Source organism: Perna viridis, chromosome 9, assembly GCF_037379345.1.
Source record: "Perna viridis isolate PV_CMFRI_1.1 ecotype Kerala chromosome 9, ASM3737934v1, whole genome shotgun sequence".
NCBI lineage: Eukaryota > Metazoa > Mollusca > Bivalvia > Mytilida > Mytilidae > Perna > Perna viridis.
The window spans coordinates 28,037,590-28,052,734 of NC_142453.1; the positions used below are offsets into that span (position 1 = coordinate 28,037,590).

Consider the following 15,145-nt stretch of genomic DNA (forward strand, 5'->3'; position numbering starts at 1 on the left):
TACAGTAGAAGCTTTTCCTGCAGTAAATGCGGTAAATTGTGGAAAACCTGTTGCACCATGCAACGGCACGAAAGTAATTGTGTAGCCACTGTGAAATACGTCTACCCCGGCGGGGTCTACCACCCACCTCCATCCCCATCCGTGTTTGATCAAATAGAAGAACATTGAATAGACGTCCCGGAAGAAATAAAATATTTTCCATTTAGAGCCAGCCATGATATCGAGGCCATGCTACAGCCCACCGCTAGAGCTAGATCCATCAAAGTGGAATGGACCAGCACCCACCTACCTTTGAGCGTGTCCGTATGCTCCAACGTTCCGGGATTCACCGAGCCCGCATGTTTTGTTAGTACCGGAGACTCGAGAGAAATGGTCACAAAAGCCGTAGAATTTATGAATACAATATCCACCAAATCTTACGCCATCCTGTGAGAAAATGAATAATATTTTGTTCAATTATTCGAACGTATCGACGAGAACATAGACGAAGATTTAGACCCCGAGGACGAGGAATAAGACCAACAGAAGAAAAAAAACACACCCTCATCAGGATATCACACCATCTACAAATATTTAAAAGAACTTCCCGTCATTGGATTTAACACAAATACTACATAAATGCCATGAAGATTGACTTTTTTCGTACCTTGCAAAGGAAATTGGCGTTCAATTTGTCGTCAAAAGAAATAACAATTCGCAAATCTACCAATAACCTGAAATTTTTAGACCCCATCAATTATCTGGCGCCCGAATTTAGTAAACGATAAATTTTTAAAAGCGTACTGATGTAGTGAGGAAAAATGACACTTTCCGTACGAATGGGTCGACTCCATAAAAAAAATAGAGACCACGACACGAAGCCTTTTATAGCTCGTTGAAAAATACAAACATACCTGCCGAGGACTACTTATACTGTCAACGCATGTGGACCGAAAAACGAATAACCACAATGAAGGACTTTTTAATGTGGTACAACAACAAAAACGTTCAACCAATGTTGGAGGCCGTGGACAAGATGTTTTCTTATTATAAAGCACAACTCCTAGACATGTTTAAAGATGCCATCAGCGTTCCTGGCCTGACTTTAAAATATATGTTCAAAGACCTGCCCGTATATTTTACCGTTCTCAGTAAATTCAATAAAGAAGTACACCGGTTACTGAAAGACAATATCGCCGGAGGACCCGGCATCGTTATCCATCGATACCACGATAAAGATGTTACCACCATACGCCCTGCAAAATACGACCACCCCAAACCGTGTAAAAAGTGATTGTATTTGATGCCAATGCATTGTATTTATGGTCCATTATGCAAGACATACCTACCGGATATTTTGTTCTACGAAAGGCAGAGAATCAATTCAAAAGAGAGACTCCCCGTCCATACGAAGCCATGGCCATCGATTGGTTGGAATGGGAGGTCAGTCAATTGGGACATCATATTGAACATCACGGAAATAACAAAGAGAAAAAACATAGGAAAGTATCCGGTAGATGGGTTTTGTAAACAAACTAACACCGTGTATCAATTCGACGGCTGTATATTTCACGGACACGATTGTGCTTTAACACTCAAGCATGGTGGTATAAACCCCGTCATTTCCAGGGAAGACATTGACGACCACAATACCCAGAGGAGCGTAAGATCATACCTCATTCGAGAAAGTCATTAATCGGCAGTCTACAGGGCGAAAAAATAACGATAATAACTCCGTTGTTGAAATGGTACCTGGCACACGGATTGGTCGTCACGAAAATACATCAAGTACTCGAATATACACCGTCAGCTTTATTTTTTTTAAATCGGAGAGGATATCAGCAATGCACGGCATGAGGGGGATGCAGATCGTCGCAGAGACGGAAAAGTTGAAAGGCAACTCCATGTACGGAACCACCGCCACCAATGAAGAAAAACATTGCTTCTTGTGACGACACAAACGTTTCTAGATGTATTAATAACCACTTGTTTCGCAAATGTAATCAACGGACAGAAGACACATTCATGTAGAAATGTCAAAACAAATTATTACTTTTGATTTATCTTTACAAATTGCCTGTTTTGTATATCAGGCAATCAATATGCTAAATTACGGATGTTGCAATTTTATTATGATTTAATGGATGTATTTGTCGATAGGATGGACTTTCAATATTGTTCTATGGGCACGGATTCTGCGTATATGACCCTTTCCGCAGAGTCCTTAATACAGGTGATACGTCCCCATTTAAACAAAAGTTCGAGGAGGAAAAGCAGCTCTGCTTTCCCCGATCTGACACTCCCAAACATGCCGCTTTCGATAAAGCACTCCCGGTCTGTTTAAAGAAGACAGCGGGCATGGGATTGTTGCCCTTTGCCTTAGACCTTATTATTGTTTCGGCCATTCGGATACATTTAACTGCAACGGGGTCAACAAAAAATTGAATGATATTAATAAATCGACCTACATGGACGTCTTCTCCAATAAAAATGGCGATAAAACGGATCAATTGAAAAACAAAGAGACACATAAAAATAAAGACACGCTACACAAAACAATGGCGCTTCAGTTATTGCAATAAGTGATTGCAATGAGTAAATGTGTTTTTTTTCTGCCTCGCTAACATAGCCAGCGAACATTTCCCCGAACAAGCGGATAGAGTATGGAACTTGTACCAAACCACTCTACAAGACAAGAGGTTCAATTCCTTTAAACATAGAGGACTCGTCGAAGCACAACGCCAAAAACAAGCCAAATGGATCACAGTCTAAGATCGATTGTAAGCTCGTTATATAGAAACTATGATTTTCATTTAGATATCGTAAAAATGACTGGAGTCGTCGTTCTGCTGTAACTCGTGACCGCAACGTTAGCCATCGTGAGTCATATCCACGCTAGTGACTCTACCACGGACTGTATGGAACTTGAAACGTCAAAACCTGCACTGAATGATAGTTTATGTTCTTATGCTAAGCAGTTTCCTTTGTTACGGTCTAGACATATCTAGACAAAGTCAGAATCGATGTGATAAGATTCATGCGATATCGACCTACGATCCAGGGATACTTTTTAGATGCAACACACTGGAATCACTTGAAAAGAGTCGTTCCTCGCATTGACGTCACCATCGTACAAGTTTCGGCATGAACCAATCAGGAGACAGAATGATCGACCAATCAGAGGCGACGTCTCATAAAGAATATACTAATCAGAAACCAAAAATGACTTGGCCAATCGGATGACAGAAAGGACTACTATATAAAGTACGTGCGACGCTTCAATCCCATACACAAGGCAACATGTCAAAACGTCAACTTCAAAAAGAACACTCTCAGGGTACAAAGAAGGAAGTGGAGGCACCCAGTCAGACGGTGGAAGAAAAACGAGAATAGACTTTAGACCGTGACGAATGGAAAGAGCTGAAGAAGGCAATGCCCGTCATAGAACAGAAAATACCAGAAAGCAGACAATTAGTTCTTCTGTATAGAACCGATTGATAAATAAAATGTAGAATTGACCTCGTGTTGAGTATGAATACGCCTTCATCATTCCATACATCACCAGTCTTAAAGCGATCGCCGACGAGACAACATGAAACATGCAGCTGGATTACTCCCATATTAGGGATAAAGTTAGGGTAAGAGTCAGGGTAAGGGTTAGTGTTTGAACAAAAGAAAAATAAACAGAACAATGATAAGGAATAGCGATAAGGTGAAAAACACCAAAAAAGAAAAAAAAACAAAAGAAAAAAGAAAAAAAAACAAACAAACAAACAGGTGAAAACAAGGTTAAAGTTAGGGTAAGATTAAAAAAATTGGTGTTATCTGACCACACACACACACACACACACACACAAACACACACACACACACACACACACCCAGTGTACAAGGACTGTCGTAGAGTAATCATGTTCCCCTGTTCCATCTGTTTAAAGTCTTTTGAGTATAATGGATAGTTCACACAGACATATGAGATTAGTTCACCGCAAAAATTCAGATAAGACAAGGTACAGACCCTACCCACAGATAAGACCCAGTCAAACCGACGTATCAGACTATGATACTTTGATTTTAAATTAAATCAAATTTATGGTTTATGTCCAGAAAATAAAATAAGTCAAGGGGATATCGACTTATCTTGAATTATTGTGGAATTTTAAATCATTATAAAACTTTTCATTAAATTAAAGGATTTCATTAAATAATTCTTACTTGAACCAGTCTAGGTGGTATGTTCCCTGGAATATGATATTTTCTATTTAATATCACCTCATTATAGTACAGGGCAGCTTTCTGAAATACTTACCTACTGAAGAAATTATGTGAAATTCAATTGAGAACAATGGTGCAGTGACATATTTTTCATGACCTACATTTGTACATGTAAACAAACAACACTACGTGCAGGCCGTTAATACTGCCAGGTCAAGGTCAATTTGTATGGTCAAACATTCTCTTCCTGATATTCATGAATGAATAAAAATGGATAATAAATCACAATCAACATAAACTAGATAGAAGTGGAAATTATTCAAGTGAATAATGGGGTCTGCTTTAATATGATGCTTTGTAGCCCACCATGGCATGACCATGTAGATTATAATTTGCTACAGTGTCCCTAAGACTTTGAAAATCATACCGTTTTAAACTGTAATTTATAGAGGATGAAGTCCCCATAATGATACTCAATAGAATCAGATACCGAATATAATGTCCAGTGGACATTATGTCATTGACTTTCGTACCTGGCTCCATTGAGCGTGGCGCTCTGAATAGCTGCAAAATCATAGCTATTGCCATTTTTTTTATATCTAGTAATTTAAACGGTTACAACTAGTAAAAATAAAAAAAAATAATAATAAATGAACAACCTCAATGGTTACATGTTTGCAGCTAAGGATTGATACAATTTGAACTTACAAAAATGTACATCTTTATGTTTTACAACTTGTGTAATTTGTGAAGAAAAATAAAATAAAAATGATGTCAACGGCATACATTTTTTTTCAATTTACTCTACTTCATGCTCTTAGAGGTTACATTTGCCTTATAGTATACATGTATTTGTAATTTTACTTACCAGAACCAACTCGTACAATATGCCAGTGCGGCAGTGGTTGCACAAGTCCTTCAGTGGCTTCACTGGTGTGATTTCTCCTTCTGACAGTGCAGTTGATGCAGAATAATCTTATAGAGTAATAGTACATTATCCTCCAAAGCTGTTTTTGTGTTTATGGCTGATCTTAAAACGAACAACAGCTTTGTTGGAAACAAATTGACTCTTTCGTAAAAAAGTACATGTACTGATGTAGGAATAGGATTTCTGGTATAATTACATATGTGTGAGATGGGAATAATTTACACCTTCTTAAATGCTTTAGAGTGTCTTTCTTGCATGTAGAAATTATTTTCTGCTCTCTAACACATGAAACGGATGGACAAGATCCACTAGATTAACAAATTTCTTAGTGTAGTCGGAGCTGCCATTTTGCAATGAAATATTTTACCTCACAATTGAAGAAAGGGTACCAATAGGGGAAACGGTTTATTTCAAATCTCTTTTATGGAGTTTAATCAGTTTAATTTCTCAGCATAACACAAATAAATTACTAGGTTTAGTGATTTTTAAAATAATTTGCTGACATTCATGACCAGAGATTATCGTTACAATCAAGTATTTCGATTGGAAATAATTTGCTACATATTTATTGCAACGTAAATGCAGGGCTATTTCAACAGTCATTTATTTCAAAACCCAATATGCCTATTTACACATATAGAGAGGAAAAGTTGGTTTGCCCATATCATTAGATTTTGCAAAATATAATGCGTCCATTCTATGCATTTATCCTGGGTTAAGTTGATATTAATTGAACCATAGCTGATATGACGTCATTTCGCGTCGTTGCCATAGCAACATGTAAACAAATAAATGTAACTCATACAAGATTTTTATTATTACTTTTCAATTTTTTATTGCTAATGGAAATAACAATCACAAATCAAAAATTTTGTCATTTCATTTTGTTATTTTTGGCTCGATATTTTTCGCTCATTTTTATGCGCATATTTAAACACATATACTTTTAAAATGAATGACAGTTAAGTGCATGCAGTGACAGATTTAAACCTAATACACCACATTATCATATCAACCTTCACAGTTAGAGCTGTTTTTACCAATCTTCTGTTTTCCATGCCTGGTCTTTGTCTCTGGATTACGTTCTTTTGATTATCGCTATAACCTTGGTTCCCTTGATTACTCCTTCAAATAGAAAAGCGCATCATCTATATTTGTTAAGGTAATCAGTCTGCTTTTTAACATATTCCCCCTGATTCCAGTGATGAAAGTGGAAATGAAGAGAAGAACAAACTCCACTGATTATTAAACAGCTTGCAGAGAAAATCAAACTTGAAAATAACAATGTTGAATCATTAGACTTACTCATGTGTGATCACAATTGAAATGTTATTGAAAAAATAGAAGAGATAACAATGGGTCAAACAAACAATGTTGACTGGTTTCAATATAGAACTTGAAGAATAAACAATAGGTAAAACAAACGATGCTGATTGGTTTCAAACTAGAACTGGAAGAATAAAAGCTTTATTGTTTGTATCTATTATGCATTCCAAATTTGGTGATGATTTAAATTACTATATTTCGAAGCAGAATTTTAAAATTCTGAAAATACGCCTATTAAATTTACATCTATAGAGTATGAAGTGACTCATGAAACTATTGCAAGACAAATTATATTTCAAAACATACAAAGCAAAACATAAATGTGCTAAACCTTCATTATGTGGATTGTTTGTTGATTAGAGTAAGCCATTTCTTGTAGCCTCTCCTGATGGATTAATATCTTGCAATGCTGTGGAAAGGGTATTATTGAAATTAAGTGCTTATACTTGTAGAGAGATCTGACTCCACAATAAGCTTACAGAAGAAGTAGCAATAAATATCATTATTTTTATGAAAATCATACAGTTAAGTTAAACAATGTATCTTCCTGGTATCCTGGTATGTGCAAATTCAAGGACAGATGGGTGTGTGTCAGGTGAACTGGTGTGATTTTATATTTTATCCAAAGAAGTTACGGATTTCCGATAGAATTTATTTCGATCCAGAATCCTTACAACAAATAGTAAACAAATGTGATAAGTTCTTTCATAAGTATATTCATAATGTGTTAATTAATAAACAAAAATATGAGCATTCAAGTTGGAATAAATTTATCAATTAATTGTTATGCCTCTATTTTAAGTTACTAGTGTATAGAAGATCTAAAAACCATTGAAGGTCACACGTGCACGGAAATGGACTACCAGATAAATCAAGTACCTCAATTGTTTCAAGCAACGTTGATGGCAAAATGTTGAATATACGGTTTTGTTTTGGTTACACGATAAATTGAGCTTATTTTATTTCAAACCCATATATGTATGTAACAATTTCCATTCTTAAATTCCATTTCCCTAAAGGGTTAATTCCTTTAAGAATGGCATATTTTGAAAGAAACCGTCTGCAACCAACCCATAATACACGAGTGCTGGATAATATGAATTTATTTATCTTCTTTAAATAAGAGAACATTTTAAACAGTTTTGTTCCGGATGTATGGATTTGGTCAAGTCTAATTCATACAAATTTAGTATTTTATTTAATTTTTAATGTGGTTCATCTGTTTTTAACTTGTAAAGTTGATACTTTTTATAAAGCGCTTTATGCTTCGATGCGAATGCACTCCCTTTCATAGTCTTGTAAATTATTTAGCGGACACCATATCTAATTTTGCCATGTTCGCAAATATATGACATACGGGAACTTGTATTTGGTTGCTATCAAGAACGAGTACCCTTACGTTCTTAAGGCATCCTTATACCCCTTGTTTTAATTTAATTAGTGCATTCATCGAGAGGTCTAAACTCTCCAAAGAATCCGCCAGTTCACTGCTATTGTCCTGACAACAAAATGTTGGAAAGTTACCTGAATTTTTATTCCTTGATTGTAGATATTCCCGTCCTCGTGTATTAAAATATACAATATATCAATGTTTGTACGAAAATATAGGCATTTTTTCAATGGATTTAATATTGAAGTAACGAAAGTAGAAAAATCCATTGAAATCATATTTAGCATGGCATCATTAAGGCTACTAAACATATCTTCTGGTAATATAGTCAATGAATTTCTAATCAATTAATTTCAATATAGTTAAGTGTTTTAATTTTCTTGTTAATTAAGTTTCTGAAAGTTGAACCAGTCACGAAGTGGAACACACTGTTTGTGATCAGTAATGTTGACATTCGCTGCCTGTGGAAGATGTTCTATATACGACACTCTACTACATTTTACCTCGTGCATGTTTACAATACAGTGTTTCACACAAAGATGACTTATAATCCGATCTATGATAGAAATTTGCACAGACAGACTAAAGACACGAAGTTGTCGCCCATTTCTACTGTGTAATTTGTTCTGGTACTTTAATTATAAACTTATGAGTAATAAGTAAAAAGGAACACATAATGATTTGGAACCTTCAAAATTAGATTGATTTGTTAAAACAATTTCCTGGTAATAATCATTAATATTAAGTAAAAAAATCCAGATCGTTGAAATTACAGAACAAATACAACGGAAAGGTTAAGAGCAAAAAATGTTAATTTTGAGTATAGACTAAACGAAGTATGGCCATTGCAAGAGGAATATAAATGATCCTAATGCTATCAAGTCATTGGCACCCTCTTAACCTCCATCCTCAATAACCTTCCGCCTTTTGCGTTTACATAGAAAAACATCTACAACAAAACCATGTTTATGTTATCATTCAACTAATGGAATGGATCGAATTTTAGACACTTCAATATAATTATAATCGAAAAAAAACATAGACAAAACTAGGATTTTTTGTTAAAGGGTCTGACAGTACTTTGACCGTATTCTAGTACCTGGAATGAATTTCGTCTCAACACCCTCCTTTCATACTCACTATGGCAAACAACCTTCAACCGCATCATTCCTATAAATATTAGGAAGTTTGCGTTTAAAGCGTAAGATTATTTGTAAATATGTAAACATAAAGCGGAAAGGTGAAGAATTTGGGACGATTTTGGATTTGTTTCAAGTAGCCCAAAAAATATCAAACTGAAAATTTCGTTCAAGCAACTTTATAAGATAAAAAAGAGGACGTTATTTATGAAAATAATAGATTATCTGTTGTAACATTTTAATACTTCCCCGTATCCTTTGGTAACGATAATTGAATTATAGCTTGTTTTACAACAACAAAGAAAATAACGGGAAGGAAATGGAACAGATATAATATAATTCTTTTATATTAATACACCTTTTATAAACTCCTCTTGATTTTGATTGAAGCTGTTAAATTTGAAATATGACAATTTTTTGATATCATAAGAGATTCACAAAATCCCTTATTATATCATACTTCTAATGTAAAGACAATATATATATATATATATCGAAGCGAGGTTTCAAATTTGCAATGCAAATTCGGTCAATCCCTCAGCGGGATTCGAATCCCTTCTCTTCTCTGACATATATATCAACACTGCTTGCACTGTCCAACTAGGCTGTAAGCTTCATTAACCGAGTGATATTTCCCCGTAAATAGCTCTAGAGCGATTAAATTGGCACATGATGTAACTGAATAGGACAACCTCTAATTGTATTGGGTAACACAGTAGAGGAGCTGCAAAAGTACACAAATACAGCCACACCAAGTATATATACATATAGGAAGTTTAATGGGATTTGGACACTAAGCATCATATTTGCTAGTGCATTACTATGTAGATACATAACAAGCACGGCGATGATCATCATAATCCTTGTAGTTACATTCTATTATGGTCCGTGCATGCTTTGTAACTACATAGTAATGCACTACCAAATAAGATGGGGGAGTTGCCTCACTTTCTTTATGCGATGTCATGTTAAATTTTGGTTGTAAACAGTTCATTCAATTCCAATACAATGAAAAATAGCGCTTTAACACTTGATTGATTTCCCAGAAGTATAACAGCATTCTTATGTTTGTAATACATACACTTAATATACATATCTGCTCTGTAAGTTTTCGTTTATTTATTTGTAACCGCCTTCATTACTATTTCCTACGCAGAAGGTATATTTGCTATTTCAAATCTTTTTACCACTGCAAAACTAAACATCGATTCTTTATGCAAATATGCAAATTAGTATAGTGCAAAGGAAAAGTTTTCACTGCTTTATATTGAGTAGTTCTTATATTAATTTTAATGTTATTCACGTCCAATATGTTAGAGCTTACAAGGGAGCGATGTGATACATAAAAAATCAGAAGTGGTAATAGCTGTCCGCATGAGGTGAAAATGATTAATCCTACTCACTCTCAGCCATGTCTTATTAGTCAATTGATAAATGTTTAGACAGTGTACTTCGAATCATATTCCAGCTTTTGAATTAATAATAAATGCAATATGATAAGTCTGTGTGTAACATGTTAAAAGTTTTGCACGTTTTGTATTCCAAATTTTCGTCTGAATATAGCTGAAATATTGCTGTTCGGACGTTAAACCCCAACAAACTGTATTCTAAATTTGAAAATACGTAAAACACTGAGGCTTCATTTCTTGCATTGCATATGATAGAACCTCTTGGTGAAGGACTTCGAAATGCCCTTTCCTCTTTTAAATGTAAGTCAAATAAGCCTAAGAAAAAACTGTATTTGAAGGTTACCCACTCAAGTATTACACCAGCGAAGTATCATGCACAATGAGATACATGGTTTCATGGATTAGCTTCCTCTTTCGATATATTTGGTTTTGAGTACTTCTTGTATACAACTAATATTTTGATTATGATCTTCCTACATATTTGATTTTAATGCTGCTGATGAGAAGTTACTCCTTGAAACACGTGTACAGCATATAGAAATTTACAATATATAAAACGGGTATTTTTGTATTACAGTATATGGAAGATATGACTTTAGGCATAAATAACCAGTGTTCCATACGTTTTCTATGTTGTTTGTATTTACAATTATTACTTTGTCATCATTTGTACTTTTTGTTTGGAACTTCAACTTTTAAAAATTCATATTTTTTTCAAGTTTAAACCCCTTTGGACTAAAGATTAGAAAGTAAGTTTTCAGTTTACAATTACGACATATGCAAGGATAAGACGAAAACACATACTCAAATAAGAGAATGACAAATGAAAGTTGCATCAGTACTATTATTCTTTCTGTTTTCTCTGTTTTTAAATATGTTAACATGAATTTAATTGTCTATCAATACTTAGGTATTGACAGATAATTTGCAATATTTTTTGTCTAGTTACGCGTTTTTGCTGGTATTTTGATATGTTCATATTCATTTTAAAATAATCAGCATATACTATAATATACTACAAACAATATTTTGTCACTTTTGCTATTTTGTTTAAAATCCCTTTGATCTTAGTTTACGATAATTTTCAATCTCACACCAGTCGAGTGAGAATGCAAATTATCGCTAGTTTCTATGTCCTCGCGTGACATACAAGCAATAGCGTAGGAATATTTGACGACCCAAATAACTATCTGTTTGTTTACTGCGTATAATAGCTTATTTGTGGCAATATTTTCTAGTCTACAGGAGAAAATGATAAAATACAGTAACTTACCCGATTAGAATGAATAAATCCCAAAATCATTTAACAAATTTTAAACGCGATCGTCATAGTTAAATGATTTTTTTTTCAAAAAACGTGTATCACAGCTGCACAACATACGTGACGTCACGTAGCACGTCGCTGAAAAATAGTCCCGAAAGGAAGTTTTGCAGTGCTTATAAAAGTTACATATTTAGGTCAAGAAAACTGAAAATAAAAGAAAACTAATACCTTACAATTCAGCAAAACAGCGATAAACAGATTATTAAATGTTTTTTTTCAACTCGAGGGAATTTCTCAAGGTCATCTCGTCTCGCGGCAAAGCCGCTCGACGAGATAAGCAAGAGAAACTCCCTCAAGTTAAAAAATATACAATAATCTAATAATACCAGTGCTTCTAAACTTGAAAAATTGCGTAATTTGTCAGATGTCTTTTATATTGTGACGTGAAATGTGCTAGCCATTTATATTTTTTCAGTCTTGTAAATTTCAAGCTGTGAAGTGTTCAAACAGAATTTTATATTAAATCAATCACATTTCCAAATTTTGCCAAAAACATATGGGTTGATGGTCTTCTTCTTTCATTATTCAAATTGTGGTAAATTCTGTAATTTTACATTTATGTAAATGTTTATTTATTCTACATTCGCTTTATTTGAGCAACAATAGTGCATAAGCAGTTAACTTATTTGTAATCTGAGGTCATTGAAAGTAAATAAAAGTTTGCTCTGGCTACTTTACTACCCATGCAATAACAACCTGTTTAATAACACAGTACTATCGAAGGCAACCAGTAGAAAAAGACTTTAAACTTCGTTTGATAAATTAAATTTGATAAAAAATAACTAGGAATGTAGTATAAAGGCAACAATATATTGACTTTAAAAACAACAACAAATGTCACAAGATTTTAACGGTAATCAAAAGAATGCAATCCAGGGACAAAGACCAGACATGGAAAACAGACATGCACAACAAAGAACATAAAGTAACTGAAATCATACATACAAAGTAATAAAAGCAAATGAGCAAACTCGGACTCTCCTAAAAACTTGGAGCATGGACCAGGTGCATCGGTAGGGTAAGCGTCCTCTGCTTCTCTAGAAACATGCAAAGCAGTAGGCGAGACTTGCGTTTAAGCTCATCCGTGTATTCCTTTACTACAAGTCAATATGTGTTAAATGTTTGGCAAAATGCTTAATTTTAGAAATTTCCAACATTAAACATCTCCAAGATAACATTTAGTTATATTTTTTTCATTGAAATGAATGTTAACAGAAATAATGAAAAAATCATTTGAACGACAAAAACAATAAATAGGCTAGATCCTTTAATTTCACATAACGATACATTGACGATGTTCTCTCCATCTATAATCCTTTATTTGGAGAATGCTGTTTATATCCATCAGAACAAATATTTTTTAGAGACTACTAACTACTGCGTCATATTTAGACCTTTACCATGAATTAGATGACAGTAGGCATCCCAGTAAAAATATATGACAAACGAGACAATTGTCTTATGCAGTAATAAACCAGCTTTTTCTGCATATGATATTTATATTTCTCAGTGAATAAGGAATGTCAGACTTACTAGCGACTGATTTCTGAGTTATTAGGAACTGCGTTTAAAACCTGCCTTAAAATTTTAATTCCCGATATCCATATCTTATTAAAACAATTATGTTGATGGCAAATAGATCTTTATAATGTCTACAAAGTACTTTTCTGTAGCATAATCATTTCATCTTGAACTTGACGTACCTTCACCACAAAGTTCCAGACTTTTTTGAAAGTCGAGCCTTTGATTTACTTAATTTGAATCGCATTTAGTCCTTTTTTTTCACGTATTTACTATTCATATCTTCTGTACTGCTGATCTGACCAATATACCATATGTACAAATCTCGGCGTTACGTTGGAAATTCAAAGTTTGACGAATTATAAAAGGGGGACTGCAAAAAGCGCCGTCACTTAAGAGTTTCATTTGGCAACGCAGCACTTGTAAACAAACAAACATTGCTGCCATTACGTCCGTAAATACCTTCGCCTCGATTATTTACAAACAATCAAATAGACTTGGAACTCCCGTTTTTACACACCAATGTTTAAGTTGATCTGTAAAAATGAATGCGAGCTATTCTCTGTGTGAGATAAACGCCTTTGATTATATTGGCTTTTCACTGCATTGCCAATTGTACATAATATACACCGAGTATGTAACAATTTGCGTTATTTAGGATATGTGATACTTCATGATATATGTATTAATGTAGAAGTACAAAAGTACACTGCAAAATCACCATTTCACTGGAAGAATACTTATTCAATAGTTACTACTATATTTAAATGTTATTGCCTCTCTCACACCTTGTATTATCGTTAAACAACTCTAGTTTCGGTGATTTTATACATCGCATCTACCCCAAAGAACTTAAGATAAAGGATACTGCAGACACTGTGAAGTTAGCCTCATACCTTGACCTACACTTAGAGATCGACTATAGGACAAACGCAATGACTTTTTATTCCGTATTGTCAACTTCCCTTTCATCTGTAGTAACATCCCTCATATGTTATGCGCTAGATTCCTACAATTAGGCATTTGAAACAGGGTTATGATGCTACAAGACTGAAGTAATCAGTACAGATTTTTATGGTCGTCATCGTGAACACGTGGATCGTTACGGTGTATCCATCTGCACCATGAAAACTGATTTGTTCAACGTGTCATAGTTTTCCTTTATTTTTTCGTCTAACCCGGACTTGACTTTTTATGAGGAAGTTGGCGGGTGTTTATAGGAAAGCAGAGGTCGCTTACCTTACCGGTGCACCTGGTCCATGCTTCCAGTTTTTAGTGGAGCCCGAATCGCTCATTTACTTTGTTTTTTTTTGTACTTATTAATTTGGTTATTTTATGTTCTTTGTTGCGTGTGTCTGTTTTCCATGTCGGGTCTTTTTCTCTGGATTACATTATTTTGTTTTCCGTTAGATTCAAGGTTCTCTTGATTACACTTATAAAAACACAAACATTTAATGAAATCAGAGACAAATAAATTTCTTTCGGAAATGAACATTTTAAAGCACTACATATCTATGTCACTAACAACACCAGTGTAAAGTGTTCATACACCATTGTTGTATCAAAATTAATCCTGTTGGAACCTGCTGAAATTCAGGAAATTAAAAACTAGGCAGGTTTGAGTGTTCGGTGTTTCATTTTTAACCCGCACCAAAATTACTATTTTTTCTTATTGATTTAACATGTGTTGTTACGGTGAAAATTTTTTTCATGTATAGTTAACATGGTTAATCTACTAAATATGTATTCTCTGCATCATGCGTCACCTATATGGGAAGCAAAATTGGACAAACATATATATATAAATGAAAGGTGTTTGCTTTTTTTTTTATTTCTTTCATTGTAATATTAATAATTCATTTATGAACATCTGTATTTCATTTATAAATAGTAAGTTTTTTTTTTAAATAATGA

General features: G+C 34.2%; 1 protein-coding gene and 1 pseudogene across 1 annotated transcript in view; one reads left to right on the forward strand and one right to left on the reverse strand.

Moving 5' to 3' along the window:
* LOC148607606 (uncharacterized) overlaps positions 1–15,145 on the reverse strand; it is a 146,354-nt gene that overhangs the window by 89,798 nt on the left and 41,411 nt on the right. The window lies entirely within an intron of this gene.
* On the forward strand, positions 624–2,323 carry LOC148607613 (uncharacterized; annotated as a pseudogene).